This window comes from Bubalus bubalis, chromosome 8 (genome assembly GCF_019923935.1).
Source record: "Bubalus bubalis isolate 160015118507 breed Murrah chromosome 8, NDDB_SH_1, whole genome shotgun sequence".
NCBI classification, from domain to species: Eukaryota; Metazoa; Chordata; class Mammalia; order Artiodactyla; family Bovidae; genus Bubalus; species Bubalus bubalis.
The window spans coordinates 50,969,708-50,985,868 of NC_059164.1; the positions used below are offsets into that span (position 1 = coordinate 50,969,708).

The following is a 16,161-nucleotide window of genomic DNA, read 5'->3' on the forward strand; positions in this document are numbered from 1 at the left end:
CTCCGGAAGGGTAATACTGAATCATCTGTTATGGGTCTGACAGTCTCTCTTTGATCAACCTAACCTTTAAACAGACTCCTCTGAATATTTCTCCCAACTAGGCCTTGACTCTTAGACTGGCATGTCTGTCTTTGCATCGCCCAACTTTAGCGAGAATCTTATTAAAAAAGTTTAGCCAGAATCTCCCACCCTTGATATCTTATCACCCTTAATATTTAACCAAATTTCTCACCTCCCCCATCCCCCAAAACAATAACTGATCATTCTGGTCAGTCTTCAGCAAGAATTCTTTTAGAATCCTTTTACAGCAGTTTAGCAAAGAACTTCCCTACCCTCTTAGTAATTTTCTACCCACCAATCCCCACCCCCACGCTGTTCCTTGACAATGAACCCCCACTTTTCCCTGTTGTGATCAGAATCGATCCCAGTTCCATACTGAGATCTCTTTCTCCCTACTGCAACAGTCCCTGTTTTTACTGCTTTAACTATTGTCCGTCCAGCTCTGGTTTTCTCTGAGAGGCCTTAGTCCTTGTTCCATTCTGGAAAACAGTTTGGCAGTTCTTCAAAATGTTAAACACAGACTTAGCACAAGACCTAGCAGTTCCACTCCTAGGCATATACCCATAGGAACTGAAAAGATATGTCCTTGTAAATATTTGTACATAAATGTCCACAGCAGTATTATTTTTAAAGCCAGAAACTAGAAGCATCCCACATCCCCATCAAATGGTGAATGGATAAAGAAACTGTGGTGTCTCCATACAAAAGATCAATACTCAGCAAAAGAGAGGAACAGAGCACTGAAATATGCCACCACATGGACGGATCTTGAAACATGCAAAATAAAAGAAGCCAGTCACAAAAGACTGTTACGTTGCATGAGTCCACTTATATGAAGTTTCCAAAATAAGAAACCCCAGAGACATAGGGCAGATTAGTGGTTCCCAGGGAGTGAGGGGGACAGGGAAACACAGAGTTTCTATTGGAGCTGATGCAAACATTCTAAAATCAGATGGTGATGATGGTTGGACAACTCTAGATATTCTAAAAACCACTGAATTGCATACTTTAAAAGGATACATTTTACTGTAACTACACTAAGAGACTTCCCTGGTGGCTCAGACGGTAAAGAATCCTCCTACAATGCAGGAGACTTGGGTTCAATCCCTGGGTTGGGAAGATCCCCTGGAGGAGGGCATGGCAACCCACTCCAGTATTCTTGCCTGGAGAATCCCTATGGACACAGGAGCCTGGCTGGCTACAGTTAATAGGGTCGCAAAGAGTTGGATACAACTTAGCGACTAAGCACAGCACAAAGCATTATTTAAAAAGTAAATAAATAAGTCATTTGCACAGCTTTGTCTGTTCAATAGGTGTTTGCTGAGGGCCTATTATATGCCAGGCACTGAGAAAATAATAAAACACAGACATGGTTCCTGCCCTCCCACAGCTTACAGTCTTGTGGAGGAAGGCTGGGTTTAAACCCTGGTTCACAATTTACTGTAATCTGGGAAAGTATCTTACTTCTTCATCTATAAATAGGGTAAAAGACAAGTGCCCAGTGGCTGGCAAATTGGAAGGACTTCCTGAATGTTAGTAATTATTAAGTAACTATAAAAGCACAGCATAAATACTGTAGAGAGAAGGAATATAAATAAAACAAGAAGGCTTAGGTTGGGAAGCTGTAGAAGGTATCACTTCAGAAAATGACATTTGGGCTAAAATGTGAAGGATCAGCTAAAGGCAGAAAGATTTAAAGAAGAACAGACAAAGGAAAATACAAGTACAAAGGTCCTGAGGCAAGGAAGAGCTTGAGGCCTTCCAAGAACTATGTGTGATCAGCTGACACTTAAGTGAGGGAAAGATAAGCAGAAGCCAGAATGCGCCAGGTCTTGTAGACAAAAATAATAATAATGGATTTTATTCTATGTACAACAGAAAATCACTGAAGGCTCTTAAGCAGAAGTATGACATGATCCAAATTACATTTCCAAAGATCCCTGGCTGCTATGAGGGGAAGAAGGCTACTGGTGTGCTCCAGGGAAGAGATAAGGTGACCCGGATTCCACTGTGGTAGAGATCCTAATAGCCCTGGCAGGACTGAGACATACAGAAATGAAACAAGGATCTGCACCAGAATCCCTTCCATTCATTGCTACCCATGCAGCCGGCACTGAACAGAACACCAAAGGAAAAGTGAACATGATGTAGAAGAAAGCACACCATACCTACTTGAACCAAAAGCCCTCAAATTCCTAGTTCCACTGCCAAACAGCAATACAATCTTGGCAGACTTCATCCTCAATTCCTTCAGTTTAGTTCAGTTCAGTCATTTAGTTGTGTCTGACTCTTTGCAATCCCATGGACTGCAGCATGCCAGGCTTCCCTGTCCATCATGAACTCCCAGAGCTTATTCAAACTCATGTCCATCAAGTCAGTGATGCCATCCATCTATCTCATCCTCTGTATCCCCTTCTTCTCTGGCCTTCAATCTTCCCAGCATCAGGGTTTTTTCTAACAAAGTCAGTTCTTCGAATCAAGTGGCCAAAGTATTGGAATTTCAGCTTCAGCATCAGTCCTTCCAATGAATATTCAGCATTGATTTCCTTTAGGATTGACTGGTTTGATCTCCTTGTTATCCAAGGGACTTTCAAGAGTCTTCTCCAACACCACAGTTAAAAAGCATCAATTCTGCACTCAGCTTTCTTTATGTTCCAACTTTCACATCCATACATGATTACTGGAAAAACCATAGCCTTGACTAGATGGACCTTTGTTGGCAAAGTAATATCTCTGCTTTTTAATATGCTGTCTAGGTTTGTCATAGCTTTTCTTCCAAGGAGCAAGTGTCTTTTAATTTTGTGGCTTATCAGAATAATCAGAGTAACAGTTCTACCTCACAGGTAGACTTAAGGTACTCTAAGACTTAATTGACTTACATGTGAAAGTGCTGCAGAGTATCAGGCAATGATAGTGTTAGTCAGTTTAAGAGATACACCCAAAACAAAAACAAAGTACAGATTGTGATTAATTGTTTCTCTTTCAGGTCAAGTTGTTTTTTGTTTTGTTTCAGCGAGTACCTGCTAAGCTTCTCTAAAATACTTGGGCTTGTTGAGAAGACAGCAGGAAGCCATCTATTTGTTCCACAGCACTTACTTGCTGGGAAAACCATACAGTTGTTACAGATAAAAGTCCTTTCCCAAAGACACAGCCTGGGGAGTGAAAGTTCTATAAAGAAAACTCTTCCCTAAAGAAGTCCAGCAAAGGAATGTATGAACATAGAGAAAAGCAGTGAACATTTTCTATAAAACAGGTTTATGAAGCAACTAATATAATGATTGATTTTAAGAGATGTGCGGCAAAGTAAATGACACAATTATCCTGTTTACATGCTTAAACTTCTGCCGAAATAAATTATACCCAAATTTTACCTGAAAAACAATACACTTTGGTCTTCCTGCTGGTGAAGACACCTCTGTACACATTAGAGTCACCACTTTCTCTGAAGTATACTTGTAGTAAGGGTACACCTGGGATTTTTCTCAAGTTAATTAAACAATTAAAAAAAAAAAAAGAAAGTAAATTCTTCTGAGACTTTTCTGGAAGCCCCTGATAGAAGCATATAGGGAAGTAGTTTTTTAATTACCTTGATCGTTCATTAATGTTTTTGCTCACTTATAATTATATCACATTCCTTCCTAAAAGTCTTCCAAGAAAGCATTAATTAAAGCAAAAGCAAAGAGTTATGCGTTTATTTACCAATATGTTTAATCAGATAATGAAAAAGAAAAAAAGAAAAACTTTCTCATATATATTGTCCCATAAACTTCTATCTTAAAGAGGAAAAAAAGATTTTTATGTCTTAATAAAATACCATATTAAAAAGCCAAAAGTAGCAAAACAAAAAGCATCTTTAAATAAATGCCATATTATGTTGTCATAGCTGTATTAATTATTGAATGTACAGTAGGAAATCTAACGATTTCCAAGAATAGAGATTTAACGTTTGGAAAATTATTGAACTTCAAATTCTCTACACAGACACTGATACAGATTAATATAAACAATGGCTGTTGGAAATTGCTATAAATTGCACACATTTGCATACAATTATGTCAGCTGGGTGAAGGGGACACTGGGAGGATAACAGTGTATACAAGTATTTTCTGAGTTTCTATGTTCTTTAAAATCCAGTCTCCTTCCTAGAAGCAAATAAACTATGCTCCTATAGCAAAAGAGAAGAAACCAAGAAAGTAGTAGACGAAATTACACAAATGTAAGCATAAAAATCTTTCTCCACTACCCCTCAACTGAAGGAAACAAAATGAATAGAAACGAAAGTTTTATCATTCTGAAAACATTTGATCTTTGTTCTGGTTTAAGGCAAAAAAAAAAAAAGAAAAGAATTAGAACTATATTTCATCGTTTACATAAAATCATCAGTCATATTATAAAAAAAACCTTACCGCTCAGGTTTTCTTTCAAATTTAATTCTCCCTATAGCCTCAAAAGAGAACTGAGTGAAATAAAAAACAAAAGCAAACAAACTAAAAAGCAAACACAAGATTCTATTTTCAGTTATTTTGAATTCTGATTGAGATATTTTTCCATGTACAGCACAATGCCCCTATCAGAGTACACTAAAAAAAAAAATCTGCTTCAAACTACCATTAAATATAGATGAATGAGAAAATCAGCAAGTCAAAAGTAGTTCAGTTCAGTTCAGTCACTCAGTTGTATCCAACTCTTTGTGACCCCATGGACTGCAGCATGCCAGGCCTCCCTGTTCATCACCAGCTCCCGGAGCTTACTCAATCAAACTCATGTCCATCGAGTAGGTGATGCCATCCAACCATCTCATCCTCTGTCGTCCCCTTCTCCTCCCACCCTCAATCTTCCCCAGCATCAGGGTCTTTTCTAATGAGTCAGTTCTTCACAACAGGTGCTAAAGTACTGGAGTTTCAGCTTTAATATCAGTCCTTCCAATGATATTCAGGACTGATCTCCTTTTGGATAGACTAGATGGATCTCCTTGAAGTCCAAGGGACTCTCAAGAGTCTTCTCCAACACCACAGTTCAAAAGCATCAATTCTTCAGTGCTAAGCTTTCTTTATATTCCAACTCTCCATACATGACTACTGGAAAAAGCATAGCTTTGACTAGAAGGACCTTTGCTGGCAAAGTAATGTCTCTGCTTTTTAATATGCTGTCTGGGTTTGTCATAACTTTTCTTCCAAGGAGTAACCATCTTTTAATTTCATGGCTGCAATCACCATCAGCAGTGATTTTGGAGCCTCCCAAAATAAAGTCTGACACTGCTTCCACTGTTTACCCATCTATTTCCCATGAAGTGATGGGACCAGATGCCATGATCTTAAGTTTACTGAATGTTGAGTTTTAAGCCAACTTTTTCACTCTCCACTTTCACTTTCATCAAGAGGCTCTTTAGTTTTTCTTCACTTTCTGCCATAAGGGTGGTATCATCTGCATATCTAAGGTTATTGGTATTTCTCCCAGCAATCTTGATTCCAGCTTGTGCTTCATCCAGCCCAGAATTTTGCATGATGCACTCTGCATATAAGTTAAATAAGCAGGGTGACAATATATAGCCTTGATGTACTCCTTTATCTATTTGGAACCAGTCTGTTGTTCCATGTCCAGTTCTAACTGTTGCTTCCTGACCTGCATACAGATTTCTTAGGTGGCAGGTCAGGTGGTCTGGTACTCCCATCTCTTGAAGAATTTTCCACAGTTTGTGGTTATCCACACAGTCAAAGGCTTTGGCATAGTCAATAAAGCAGAAATAGATGTTTCTCTGGAACTCTCTTGCTTTTTCAATGATCAAGTGGATGTTGGCAATTTGATATCTGGTTCCTCTGTCTTTTCTAAAACCAGCTTGAACATCTGGAAGTTCATGGTTCATGTACTGTTGAAGCCTGGCTTGGAGAATTTTGAGCATTATTTTACTAGCATGTGAAATGAGTGCAATTGTGCGGTAGCTTGAGCATTCTTTGGCATTGACTTTTTTGGGGACTGGAATGAAAACTGACCTTTTCCAGTCCTGTGGCCACTGCTGAGTTTTCCAAATTTGCTGGCATATTGAGTGCAGCACATTCAAAGCATCATCTTTTAGGATTTGAACTAGCTCAATAGGAATTCCATCATCTACACTAGCTTTGTTTGTAGTGATGCTTCCTAAGGCCCATTGACTTTGCATTCCAGGATGTCTGACTCTAGATGAGTGATCATACTTTCGTGATTATCTGGGTCATGAAGATCTTTTTTGTATAGCTTGTCTCTGTATTTCTGCCATCTCTTCTTAATATCTTCTGCTTCTGTTAGGTCCATACCTTTTCTGTCCTTTATTGAGCCTATCTTTGCATGAAATGTTCCCTTGGTATCTCTAATTTTCTTGAAGAGATATCCAGTTTTTCCCATTCTATTGTTTTCCTCTATTTCTTTGCATTGATCACTGAGGAAGGCTTTCTTATCTCTCCCTGCTATTCTTTGAACTCTGCATTCCAGTGGGCATATTTTTCCTTTTCTCTTTTGCTTTTCACAGCTATTTGGAAGCCCTCCTCAGACAGCCACTTTGGCTTTTGCATTTCTTTTTCTTGGGGATGGTCTTGATCTCTGTCTCCTGTACAATGTCATGAACTTCCCTCTATAGTTCATCAGGTACTCTATCAGATCTAGTCCCTTAAATCTATTTCTACTATATAATTTATAGTAGAAATAACTATATCTATTTCTACTATATAATTGTAAAGGATTTGATTTAGGTCATACCTGAATGGTCTAGTGGTTTTCCCTACTTTCTTCAATTTAAGTCTGAATCTGCCAATAAGGAGTTCACGATCCGAGCCACAGTCTGTTCCCGGTCTTGGTGAGAGAATCAGCAAAAGCCAAAAACAAGGGATTTCTTAACTTTTCTGCCTCTTGAGAGATGAAAAAACTGAAAGTTCGGAGTTTTTGCTCCACTCTATCTGCTTATTTAAGTGGAGGATTGAGGCACCAATAATACTACCTGAAGTGACAGGACTAACCCATTATTTTGGCACAAAATAGATACACTAGGTTGGTCACAAAGTGTGTTGGCCAAGGTCAGGATGTATGATTTCTTCCTTTATCTCTCATGCTGAAGTCTATCCAATGTTTGATGTATAGAGTACATAAACATTTACTTTTTTCCTTCAAAGTATGCAAGTTCATAAACTAGATTTAATCATAAACTAGTGGAATTACATCTTTTGAGGCAATTTCACAGATTTATTGCATCTTAGAAAATTTAGCACATTTAAAACATGTTAGGAAAGGAAAAAAAATAAACAAGTGAACTGATCTATTGCTGCTTAGCATTCTAACAGGAGACTAACTCTTTTAAATATATTCCAAGGACTACTATGAAAGTGTGATTGAATTTCATATCACAATGAGTACAAAATTAAAAGCTTTTAATTAATCAATAATTAATCAATAATGACTCTGATCTCCACGGCAGTACATGTGCAATGAGCTGTCTGCTTTAAGGTTAAAAAAATATAAGATAGGGTCCTGTTGGCAAGATTACCATTTGCTATGGACAGATCTGTGTCCCCCTAAATTTGTATATTGAAACTCTAACCTCCAATGTGATAGTATTTGGAGTTGGGGCTTTGGAGACAATTAGGTTTAGATGAGGTCATGAGAGTAGAACCTTCATGATGCAATCAATATCCTAATAAGAAGAGACAACAGAGCGCTTTCTCTTTGTGTGTGTATGTGTATGCGCGCCATGCAAGGATATGCCAAAAAAGTGGTTGTCTGCAAGCCAGGAAGAGAGAGAGCACCAGAGATGGGAAACACTAGCACTTTGATCTTGGAATTCTCACCCTCCAGACTCTGAGAAATTTCTGTTGTTTAAACCACGCAGTCTATGGTATTTTGTTATGGCACCTTGTGATAAACAAGGTATCCTTTACGATAGAGGACAAACTACAAATACAATCTGAAAAATGGGCTTGGATTCTTAAGCTTTGTCCTATATATTAATTCTCCAAGTGACAACTAGTGTACTATTGTTTATTCTCTTTTCCTGTCATCGTGATAGCTACACACTTCTTTTCCCGTCAGCATCACTCTCCAGTACCCACTCATAGGCAAGCCTCCATCTTTGCTACACCTATGGATTCAGACCTGCCATTTACAGTACTATTTCAGCTTATATTCTTCCTCTCTGATGTAGAGAAGTAAAATTCAAACTTCCTGACTAATGTTCTCTGAAGAGTAGAGCGTTTACATCTAATTTTTTCTTATCACTTAATCTGGAATTTAGATCATTTATATAAGCTGTTCTTTGGTTATCTAATTATTTTACATCATAAATTACCTGCTTCAAATTACCTGTAAAAATCATCATAGGTTATTTCTACCTCCCCTCCTCTCACCCCCACCACACAGACATAAAAGTTGTAAAACGTTCAAATAAATTTCAGCAAGCTGGACAGTAAAAAGGCTGGGCTAATGGGCTTGAAACTTGTGAAATCTGCCCTTACGGCTTCTCCTGTTAGTGAAGGAGTCTTTAGAGCTGACTTGCATGACAGGGACTATAAGAAAAAGGCCAACTATTTGATCTATCTCATTTCCTAACACCCACTCACCTCAGAGATCTGAAACTTCATGTCTGGGAGTTTCGATTCCATGATGCTTATAATTGGCTTCACAAGCGAGGAATTAAGATTTTCTTTTTCTATTTATTTATAGGAAAAGCAATATTATACTAAACACTATGTTAATTATTTTTAAATATCCTGTAAGCTATCATTTTATTAGAATTACTTTCATTACTACCTATTAGCTTTCACACACATTTATTATTGTTGAAATCATATTATAGGTTCTATTCCATTTAACATGACACCTTAAGTGTACTTCATAGTTTTCATTGTAATGATTTGATGAGATTATGTCATGATAATATAATATGTTAGTGACATAGCATCACTAACATACCATTTCTCTTCTGATGAACATTGAGGTTACTTCCAATTATTTGCTACTGTGTGAAACAATACAGTTTGATCATGATGTGAACACGTATTACTTGGGATGGATTGCTAGGGAATGGACTAATAACCCAAAGGGTTTTAGCAATTTTTCTACTTTTCTGTGGTTTACCTTTTTTTTTTTTAATTCCCAGGAGGAACTGTGCCAATGACTTCATCAGCAATGAACAGTTCCTGGTTTCTTTTTAAAATAAAAACATACAAATTTTGCTGTAAATTCACCAATATGAGATGTTCTCTTTTTGTGATGGAAGGGGGGAATTACCTCAATAATTTAAAAGTGTCATCTATGTGTTATAAATTTGCACAAAGTCTTTGATACAGAATTATGAAGAACACTTTTTCTTGTTCACTTTACTACTTCTATTTCCCTTTCTGTGAATTATCTGTTCTGCCCATTCATCTATAAAAGTCTTGATGTTTGAGGAATAAAAACAAACCAGTGCTTTATACACACAACCCTCCATATCCTCAGGTTCCCCATCTGTGGATTCAACCAACCACAATTAAACACACTTAGAAGAAAGATTTCAGAAAGTTCCAAAAAGCAAAACTTGAATTAGCTGAGTATTGGCACTGTATTTTTCACATTGTATTAAGTAAACTAGGAACTTCTCTGGTGGCTCAGATGGTAAAGAATCTGCCTGAGATGCGGGAGGCCTGGGTTCCGTCCCTGGGTCAGACAGATCCCCTGGAGAAGGGAATGGCTATTCACTCCAGTATTCATGCCTGGAGAATTATATGGGAGCCTACAGATTATTTACAGTATATGGGAAGATGTACATAAGTTAAATGTAAATACTATACCATTTTATACAAGGGGAACTTGAACATCCACAGATTTTGGTATCTGTAGGAGTCCTAGAACCAATAACCTATAGATTTCAAGGGATGACGGTGCTTTATACATATTCCTTATCAGTCATATAGGTGCATGTCTATTTTCCCCCTCATTCTAAAAACTGTTATCAAATATACATTTAAAATAGTTTTCAAACCTATATTTTTCTTTGTTTCTCTATTTTTTTAAGCCCCCAAATATATACCCTTTCACAGTTCCATTATATATATTCTGCTTTACATTACTTTAGGTTTTCTATAACATTTTTTCATTAATTTCATCAATTTTTTCATAAGTTCACTAATTTATTTCAATTTTACATTGGTATATAGTTAAATAAGTTGATGCAAATAATTTTTAAAAACTGCTACTCAGCTCCCCAACACAGGTACTTTAATCTTTCTTTTTTTTGAACATATTTCATTATATTGTTTATATATTGCTGAATCTATTTCTAGACTCAAGTATTGTTCCATAGATCTGTGTTTATACTTTTTCACCATTATTACTCATGCTCCTCTATTTGGAAAGTTCCCTGGAAAGCTGCCTTATTTATTTTTCCATTAGATCATTCTTTCAAGTTCTCCCCAAAATCTCAGACTGATTTTGACTAAAATTATATTATATGCATAAATTAGTTTTAAAAGGTCATGGACTGGATTTATAAATTAAAATGCTGCATGCACACAGAAAGAATGCTTTGGCTTTCTAATATTTGCTTTCTGTTGCTCTCAGAGTGAAGAAGCTTCATGCCTATTTATTGAGACTGTTGTGTATATCAAGGTCTCTGTGATTCTATTTCTATGCCTCAGGCTTTACTTAGTTCAAAACATACTTGAAGGCCCACCATCTGTTCTAGCTACAAAACACCTAGAAAGAGACAAGGTTTTCCACTCAGCTGGAATTGTGAAAGAGGCAAAGGAAAATTAATTCAGCACTGTAATTAGAAACCTGTCCCTTTATACATGGTGTTACAGTCATGAATAACCTGATACTCTGATTGCCTTGTCTACATATTCTGCTTCAACTGACTCCATAGTTTTTAGACCATTTTGACCTTTGTGATACACAAACTCTTCTTTGCTGACCAGCCAGTGTCTAAATCCACCCACCATTCATGTTTAGCAGACCCTTCCTTTCCTATCCATGGGGCTTGGCTACACCCCAGGCCTTCACAGCAAAAGATGCTAATGCATATGCCTTGACTAGTTACACTGATCAAATGATTAAGAAATTTCAAAACTTAATTTTATAGAGCATAGTGAAGTCGCTCAGTCGTGTCCGACTCTTTGCAACCCCATCGACTGTAGCCTACCAGGATCCTCCGTTCATGGGACTTTTCAGGCAAGAGTACTGGAGTGGGTTGCCATTTCCTTCTCCAGGGGATCTTCCTGACCCAAGGATCGAACCCGGGTCTCCCGCATTGTAGGCAGACGCTTTACCGTCTGAGCCACCAGGGAAGCCGGTAATATTTAATTTTAATATTTAAGCATCAAATCCTATAAACTGGTAGAAGCCTAAGGCTCAAGGTCAGAAATAAATTAAAATATAACTAATAATTATTTGGTATCTTAGAATTTGATCTAATATTGGTGTTCTGTGGTGACACACATGAGTGGGATAGCAGGGACATATGTATACATATAACTGTTTCACTTCTTCATACAGCAGAAACCAATACAGAATTGTAAAGCAACTATGCTGCTGCTGCTGCTACGTCGCTTCAGTGGTATCCGACTCTGTGCGACCCCAGAGACGGCAGCCCACCAGGCTTCCCCGTCCCTGGGATTCTCCAGGCAAGAACACTGAAGTGGGTTGCCATTTCCTTCTCCAATGCATGAAAGTGAAAAGTGAAAGTGAAGTCGCTCAGTCGTGTCCAACTCTTCGCGACCCCATGGACTGCAGCCCACCAGGCTCCTCCATCCATGGGATTTTCCAGGCAAGAGTACTGGAGTGGGGTGCCATTGCCTTCTCCGGTAAAGCAACTATATGCCCAACTTAAAAAAAAAAAGTAGTCCTATACTTCACAGTACATATGACCGAAGCACTACATTTATGAAATGAAGTATCTGAAGAATAACATTATTCTCAATTCTGGAATAAATCTAGATGTATACATTTCAAATTAGCAGGAATTTCATATATACACTTATATGTGCCAGAAATATCACACACACATGCATATACAGCGTTGCCATGATTTGTGTTATTCTAGCCATCTATGAGGCTGCACAGAGTCAGACACGACTGAAGCAACTTAGCAGCAGCAGCAGCATGTGTTAGACATATAAGAAACATTTAACTTAAAACATTTCTTGTCATTTCCCTTTAAAATAATTTCTACTCAAGAGCAGAAATAGTATTTCCTATTTCTTTGATACCATCATATAGTATTTGTATAAGTATGGCCAATAATTATAAATGCTGAGTTAAAACTTTTCTAGATTGTAATTTCTCATAAGACACAGGATAGCTATGAATATAGGATTTATAATTCAAGAGCATTTCTCTTTTTCTACACTTGGTTCTGATACTCCATTTCACCACATTGAACCATGAAATCAACGGAAATTTAGCCTTTGAGTAAAGAAGTACAATGTTCCTTCATGAAAAAGAGTTCTGCATTAACAACCAAAAGAAAAGATGTACAGCAAAGGGTATTGAGTAGAACACATTTTACATATTCCACATTAACTTTTTTATGCAAATGATCATTAATTAATAAACAGATAAAGCTAAAGAAAGTTTATGTTTTAGTGGGAAATAAAAACAAAAAAATTTCTATCATGCAAGTTATATGGGAAATAATTGCTCTTCTGCAAAAAGAAAATGTGTTATGGATTTGCCTGTCTTATTTAGATAGATAACCTGAGTTAAAGAATAGTCTATTCTCAAAAAGCAAAAGCAGATGTGTTTCTAGTCACTCACTCACAATTAGGCAACATTCCTGATACTCCTGACACTCACAAATACAATTTATAAAGAATTTCAAAATAAAAACTCATGAAAAATGAGCATGCTTTCCAATGACAGCTTACATAAATCCTAGAATCTGTGGCCCACACACAAGAAACAGCTGTTACCCTAAGTCAGAGGAGTCAGAGGCACTGCCTCAAACCAACTGGGGTTCTGCAAAACATCCTACTTTGATAGGATTACTGGAGCTGCCAGACTCCACAGATGGTAACAGGACTTGAAAAAGAGTCCGAAGGGATCTTAATTTTTAACCCTCTTACTTTACTCTCAAGCACAAACACTTGATCCCAAGAAGTGACAGGTCACGTTCGCATATGACATAGTGACATCACATATGACATAGTGACAAAGGTCAGATCTCTCGACTCTTCTACTACACACTTCTTTTCAAAAGCATTCTATTAAAAGGAAAAATAAGTTCCAAAAAATAAGTTCCATATACTATATTCAAATTGATGGTTTGCTATGGGTCTGAAATAACATAATAACTAGTGGATGTCAGAGGTCTTCAACTGGGCTATTATTTTCTATGTTTAGGCACCTGATGCCAAATAATCAAGCACAGATGTTTTAGTACATAACTCAAACAATCTATTAGGAGGAGCCCTAACTTAAAGCATGTAAACAATATCTTACAACTCCCTAAGGCTTAGTACTTATTTTTTTTAAAAATCACATCAAATCAACATTATGGAAAGAATATCAATTATATCCAAAAAATAATGTTGAGAACTATAGGAAAAACAAAGAAGTAGAAAAAACAGTCCCTGGTCTAATGAATTTAAAATTCTTGTTTTAGTTTTGTCCTAGACCAGTTTTCCATCACTCCTATGGCAAAAGAAAGGCACTTTCAGATATACTAAGAATGAATGAATTTGGACATAAACCAAATCATTATGCTATACATCTAGAACTAATACAATGTTATATGTCAATCATATCTCAATTGAAAAAATAATGAATATATAAGTATAATGAGATAAATAGTGAAATACAGCTCTAAGCATATTTATAAAAAGGTTTAAACTGGCCACAATTTAAAATCACTAGATTTTAAGTTTACCTTTCAAATCATTAGGAAAAAATAAAACAAGGAATCAATGAAAACTAAATCTACAGCTTTAGATCATCCACAAGTTGCTGATAAGAAGTATCCATTTTCTTCACTCCAGATACTGATACAGTGTTGAAATGGGCGGGATCAGTTAGAACCCTGCAGTACACCACCAAGATCCACCCAAGTGACACTGCTGTAAAAGACTCCCTTTTATGCTCAAAGCTATTTCCAATTTACACATTCTTCTATTTTTATCCTATTTAATCTTGAGTAACTCACATAAGTCTGAGCAAGCAATACACTCTTCAGAAATGCACTGAAACTCTTTTGCACCTGGCACCAATCAATATTCCCATCTCACCTAGATTGTTATGCTGGAACAAAAAGTCCTACTAACAATTTGGACAAAAAGAAAGAAGAGCACCAGGAAGGTACTTGGAATTTACTAAAATATGAACATCAATTATCAGATATATAAATATTTTATCAGATAAATAAAACCCCACTACCGCACTAAGCAAAATGGGAGGGAGGTAGGTTAAGTACAGTGCAGTGGTTGGTGCATGTTATAAAGACCTGATTATAAATCCCAGATTCATGCGACTAATAAGAGGTGTTAACACATGACCAATGTGAATCATGTCTAGGGTTCCTTACACCACATCATCACTAAATATAAGACCTTCCTAATCCAACTGCTTTTCCTTTTAACTAGCCCACATTTCTTCATCTCTGCAAAGGAATATGAGATGGATGTACTGCTAAAATCTGTATTTGTTTCTCTGCTGTCCTTTCCTGATACACCCAGTAGAGAATTCCATAGCAACTATGTCCATCAGAAATACTGTGTTTGTTTTTTTTTTTTAAACAATTAGTGTGTTGGGAAAATGCTCACACAGAGCTTAGCAAGCTAAACCATCTTGTGCCTCACCCATGAAGATTTATCTCCCAAATTATCAAACAGAAAGAAAGCACAACATGTTACCCTGCCCGCAAGCACAGCACGTTTATAGTACAGACCAAGTGTGACAAAGGAATGACCAGACAAAGGCAAAACTCTTTTCTATTCTAGCTCATTGCTGTTGTTTAGTCACTAAGTCATGTCCGACTGTTTTACAACCCCATGGACTGTAGCCCAACAGGCTCCTCTGTCCATGGAATTCTCCAGGCAAGAATACTAGAGTGGGTTGCAATTTCCTCCTCCAAGGGATCTTCCTGCCTCAGGGATTGAACTCGCATCTCCTGCCTCTCCTGAACTGTCAAGCAAATTCTTTACCACTGAGCCTCAGGGGAAGCACTATGTCCTTTTAAGAAGAGGTTTGCTGTTGTTTAGTAGCTAAGTCGTGTCTGACTCTTTGCAATCCTGTAGACTGTAGCCCACCAGGCTCCTCTGTCCATGCGATTCTCCAGGCAAGAATACTGGAGTGGGTTGCTATTTCCTTCTCCAGGGGATCTTTCTGACCCAGGGATGGAACCTGAGTCTCCTGCATTGGCAGGCAGGTTCTTTACCTCTGAGCCATCAGGGAAGCCCTTAAGAAGAGGAGGGAAATGCAAAAGTAATTGTCACCTTCTAGGCAGACTTCAAGTCCAGCTCTACCCATCACCTTTAACATGAGGCATACGCACATTACATGTGACACCAGTTGTTGACAGTGGGGTAGAGCAGTTTCTGATCCCTGAAGGACTGATAGCCTTGCACTATGGCACTTGAGAATCTAGCCTGACAACTCCAATAATGGAAAAGGTCAGCAGAGAGAAACAACATTACCAAGCAACGCCTCTTTTTCACTTACTGGCTTCTTTTGTCTCATTTTATAGTTTTGACAGATGCAATTCATACCTAAATGGGTATGTGCATAGGTTTTAAAATACAATATATAGTAATCTATACTAGCTATAATCTATACTAGCTATGGGCTTCCCTTGTGGATAATTAGAAGGATGCACCCTGCTGAGACTTCAGGGACTGCCCCAGGGGAGGACAGGGCTGAGGATGGAGCCATGCAAATCTGGTAGCCCAAAACTGTCGTAAGAGGGCTGTGCCTCTATGTCCTTAATTCCCGCAGTGCTACCAAGCAAGATTCAGAGGTGCCAGCTCTGAATGGAAATAGAGATTCCAAAGGGCCAGGGCAAAGATTTCGGTGAGAAACGATGCTGAGGAGCTTGGCAAAGGGAGTCCCTCCCTGGCACCTCCAGGACACAGGAAAGCTCTGCAAGAGCAGAGAGCCCAGGAGATTAGGGCT

The 16,161-nt window shown here is 37.8% G+C and overlaps 1 protein-coding gene across 10 annotated transcripts in view; it reads right to left on the minus strand.

Moving 5' to 3' along the window:
* The window catches only part of ST7 (suppression of tumorigenicity 7), a 277,302-nt gene that overhangs the window by 164,291 nt on the left and 96,850 nt on the right, over nt 1-16,161 (minus strand). The gene's annotated exons all lie outside the window — the stretch shown is intronic.